The sequence below is a fragment of the Henckelia pumila genome, chromosome 2 (assembly GCF_033568475.1).
Source record: "Henckelia pumila isolate YLH828 chromosome 2, ASM3356847v2, whole genome shotgun sequence".
Lineage (NCBI taxonomy): Eukaryota > Viridiplantae > Streptophyta > Magnoliopsida > Lamiales > Gesneriaceae > Henckelia > Henckelia pumila.
Window position 1 is genome coordinate 61796224 of NC_133121.1, and position 5386 is coordinate 61801609.

Below are 5386 nucleotides of genomic sequence, written 5' to 3' on the forward strand. Positions count from 1 at the left end.
ACCGTTTTGAAATGTTTCGTTGAGACTTTGTTACCGTTAGAGGGGTAGTAATTCTGAAGATAATAGGAGAGAGAGTGTGATGTGTATTATATATTTTGGGTTCTTATCTGTTTTTGGAAATATATTATTTCCTTGTTTCATCCCATACCTCCTTATTCTCTTTGCTCCCTATTTCTAAATTGCCCTAAATTTTCCTTCGATTTTTCACTCTCGCAAAAGTTTAATGGCAGGAAAGGATTTTGATCCTCAAGATGATAAGTGTATTTTATACACTTAATATAGTTACGATTTTAATTGTTAATTGTTGGTTTCGAGCAGATTTATGTGTGGGTTTTGTTGTTTTTGTGTTCTTAGGGAATTATGGAGATTTGGTGGAGAAAAGAAGAAATTTATGAAAAAGAAGAATTATTGTTGAAGAAAATAAGAAATAAGATTTATTTGGAGAGAAAGAATAAAGAAGAGAAGAAACGCACATAAAAGAAATGAGATTTCTTAATGGGCTTTTCATTGGGCCAAAGGTTAGCGCTAAAAGTTAGCGTTTGAGAAGAGCAATCGCGATATGAATTGAAGCATTGATGATTTGAGAATTCGAACAGAGGGCGCGCCCGCGTGGAGTCAAGAGCGCCCGCCCTGTTACTGTTTGGAAAGTTTTATTATTTCGAGCAATTTTTATGGGCTTAGGCTTTTGTGCGAGAATATAAAAAGAGAAATATGAGACGTGAGAAAGAGAGCCGCCACAATCACAATTACAGAATATCAGAGTTGATCGTGTGATTTTTCTTGAGGATTTTCTGGAGCTTATCTGAAGAACAAAGACGGAGTTTAATCGACCGGACACGGCGTCGACGACGGATTTGTTTCTTTTATCTTTTATTTATTTTCTTGTGAATATGTTTGGATTTTTGAACATGTTTTGGTTTATTCATAATTTTATTATGAACTAAATTTTTAGAGTCTAGAGGTCAGATGGAACCTGGTGTAGACGCTTTCATGAATTTTTGATTTTATTGAATTGAGTTTCTTCTAGATTAATTGTTTTTTCTTGAATTGATTGTCTTTTCAATTATCTGATCAATAATTGATTTGTTATATTTATTTGAAATCATTGCTCGGGGGAGGGGATTTTGAATAGGACATTAGAAACTACACTGTTAATTATTTATACAGCTCGGGAGAGTGTATGATTTTAACAAAGCTTTTAAAAAGAACATTGTTTTGTGATAGATCACTGCGATAAATTCTTAATAGGAATATTGGAATTGAATTGTAGTTGATAAACATTATTTGTTGCTCGGGAGAGGGAAATAATAAACTTAAGTGTTCTTGGCTATTAATTGCTGAAATTCATGAAGATTAATTATTTAGGATTTACTGTTGTTGAAACCAGGTGAAATCTATACCTCTAGACCATTTTTCTCTGATTGATTATTCCGGAACGTTGTGTGTGTGCTATCTAAAATCATTTGATTATTTATTTTTCTGCAAAATTCTCAAAGTTTAATTTTTTAGATAAAGTTTAGACTATTTTAATTACAAGCACTGAATATTTTCATTTTACTCCCTGTGGGATCGATATCTGATTTTATCACTTTATTAAAACTTGACACTCGTACGTGATAAGTGCATTTTATGCGCTTATATTGTTAGTATTTTGCTTGACTCTTGTGTTTTATTGGTCGATTTTATGCGCTTTTCTGTTGTTTTTGTTATATGAAGGAAACTAGGCGTGAGAATCGAGTTGATGGATATAAGTGCAAAATAGGGAAGAAAAGATCAAGAATTAAAGGCTTAAAGATTTGAAGAAAAGGAGAAATTCGAGAGCAAGGAGCGCCCGCCCTGCTGAGTGGCGCGCCCGCGCGATGATCTAGAGGAACATGGAATTTTTGCGTGAGGGTTGAGCGCACGCTCTATAACAAGGAGCGCCCGCGCCATTGCTGAGAAGAAAAGAGGAGAAAGTGCGTAGATACTGAGAGCCCGCATAGGAACAATGAGCGTGCGCGCCATTCTAAGGAATGAAAGAGCGTAGAGGTTGAGCGCGCGTGCCACTATATGGAGCACCCGCCCCATCGGTCGCACAGACTTATTTTTGGAAGAATTTTATGTTTTGGAAACTCTTGTTTTAATTTCGAGGCTTATCTTTGGACGATTTGTTACCAAGATAGAGTTTTATTATTGAGAATTGGGGGAAGAACGCAGGGAGAGGGGAAGAGACAGATTTTATTATCTCTTGCAAAGCTTAGGTTTTTTCTAAGAATTCTAGAATTCCACCTTTTCTTATGATTTTTATCTTGTTCTTCATGAATTGTGTTGGCTAGTTTTTAATACTTGGTTAAGGAAGACGAAGCCCTTGATTAATTTACTCGTGAGATTTTTGTTTTACAGAGTTTAATTATTGTTGAGTATCAATAATTATTCTGATTTATTTCATGATTGTATGTTTGATTATTAGATTGATCACCTAATAATTCTTATATATAATCTACTGCTAAATTAGAGTTTGAATCCGTAATTGTTCGAATTATCTGATTTGCGAAGAAACTACAATTAATAATCGTCCGCTTGTGAGGTTAGGAATTGTAGGGATAATAATTGACTAGGATAAATTCATCCTCTTGTGTATGAGTTGTCTAGATTTATCAGTTTTACTAGTTTGCATGCTATCGTGAGTTTAAATCTAATCGCTTGTATTGGGTTCATTCATTGATGAGGGTTATCTTAGAATGCTTGTGTCTAGTTAACTAAGATTAAGGTAAAACAGGAATTTAATTTCTAATGATGAATATTCAACGTGATTAAAGATTTTTAGATAATCGATGATCGAACGAATGAAATCAAGGGTGTAGTTGACCGAAACCAAGTCTAGTCTCCTATTGAATTTCTCCAATCTTTATTTAATTTTTGCATGCTAGTGAATTTTAGTTGCTTAAATTTCTTAGTAGTTAATCCAAACTTGAAAACCCCCGTTTTTCTTTTAAAGAACACTTTTAAATTTCCCTTTCCTCGTGGGAACGATCCCTACTCACACTACTACATTAATTTGTTTATCAGATTGAGTCGGGTAATTTGGGCGTACGCGATAAGCGCTACCAGTACGCTTGCGAGGAATTTTCACAACAAGTTTTTGGCGCCGTTGCCGGTGAGTTATTTTGATTATTTTTTTTAGTCTTGTTACCAATTAGTCTAGATTTTAATTTAGAGTTTTTTTTATTTTATTTTGAAATTACTAATTAAATTTTTCTTAATTTTAATTGCAGTTTATGCGACGATCACAAAGTGCAAATTCTCTACTTTTTGATCCGGAGATCGAACGAACTGCACGTGCTTTGAGAAGAGCGAGAAGAGAAGAAATGAATAACATGGCTGAAGAGAATGTGAATCAAGCTCCCCTGGTGCCTATCAGAGATCACTTCAAGCCGACGATCCAGACTCACTACTCTGGAATAGCTCGAGGAACAATCAAGGCCAACAATTTTGAGCTAAAGCCGGCCTTGATCAACATGGTTCAATCGAAAAAAATTAATGGGAGTGCCACAGCTGATCCTCACTTGCATCTCAGGACCTTTTTAGAAATTACTGATACGGTAAAATTTAACGGTGTTCCTGAGGATATTATTCATTTACGCTTGTTTCCGTTTTCTCTCAGGGATCAAGCCAGAAGTTGGTTGCAATCACTGCCGCTTGGAAGCATCACTACTTGGGAGGGGATGGCAGAAAAATTTCTTGCTAAATATTTTTCACCTGCCAAGTCCACCCAGTTGAAGATCGAGATCAGCACTTTCGGGCAGATGGATTCTGAACAGCTCTACGAGGCGTGGGAAAGGTACAAAGAACTACTTAGACGTTGTCCTAATCACAATTTTGCAGATTGGGAACAGATCGAGTGGTTTTACAACGGACTGAATGCGCCTACGAGGATGAACGTGGATTCTGCTTCTGGAGGAACTATTTTTGCAAAGGACCCCGCTCAAGCCTATGATATGCTGGAACAGATGACGATAAACAGTTTTCAATGGCCATCTAAGCGTATGGGAGTCAAGAAGCCAGCTGGAGTGCATGCAGTAGATCCTCTCACATCTATCATGGCCCAATTATCTGCACTAACTACACAGGTAGCTTCTTTGAATAAGATCACTGTTGCAGATTCCATTGGAGTTGAAGGATCACATAACCCAGAGGAAGTTAATTATATCCATCCTAATGGCTACCGAGGTTATGGAGCATACAGAGGTAATCCTATTCCCAATACTTTTCACCCTAATTTGCGGAATAATGAAAATTTTTCATATGCTAACAATACTAATAAGGGTGATGGTAAGCCATCTTTGGAGGATGTGGTTAGTATTTTTGTGCAGGAATCAGGTAAAAGGATGACGAGAACTGAGTCTCGCCTTGACAGTTTGGAGACGTACATGGCCAACATGGGCGCGGTGTTGCAATCCATGGAGACTAGCATTGGGCAGTTGGCAAACGCACTAAAGGAAAACAACCGCGGCCAATTCCCTAGCAATACTGAGGTGAATCCCAAGGAGCAATGCAATGCTATATCGTTGAGAAGTGAGAAGCAAGTAGATAGAGAAGAGTGCCAACCTGAGAGCAAGACGCCTGAAAAAGCTGTTGTTGAAGAAAAGGAAGTCGAGGAGAAAGAGAAGGAGCCTGAACTTGACCCAAAACCGATGTACAAGCCTCCACTGCCATACCCGCAAAGGTTCAAGAAGAAGGCGTTGGATGAGCAGTTCTCCAAATTCTTGGAGATTTTCAAGAAAATTCACATCAACATCCCCTTTGCTGATGCCTTGGAGCAAATGCCGAATTATGCGAAGTTCATCAAGGAGGTGATGTCCAAGAAGAGGAGGCTGCTAGAGAACGAGGTGGTGAATTTGAGTGAAGAGTGTAGTGCGGTGCTCCAAAAGAAGATGCCACAGAAGCTTAAGGATCCAGGGAGTTTTATATTCCTTGCACTATTGGTTCTTCTTATTTTAATAATTCACTTTGTGATTTAGGAGCTAGCATTAATCTAATGCCTTTGTCTGTGTTCAGGAGTTTAGGACTTGGTGAGGTGAAGCCCACAATGATCGCGTTGCAGTTGGCTGATAGATCTATCACATATCCGCTTGGAATCATTGAAGATGTTCTGGTAAAAGTAGATAAATTTATATTTCCTGCGGATTTTGTTTTGTTAGATATGGAGGAGGATGCAAATATGCCTCTGATATTGGGGAGACCTTTCTTGGCCACTGCTGATGCCAAAATTGAAGTGATGAAAGGGGAGTTGTCAATGGGTGTGGAGTGCGAACGAATAATCTTCAACTTATTTACGAAAGCACCTAATCCACCCATCGAAGAATTATGCTTAATTGAACCGGTTGTGAAGTTGGAGAGCTGTCAA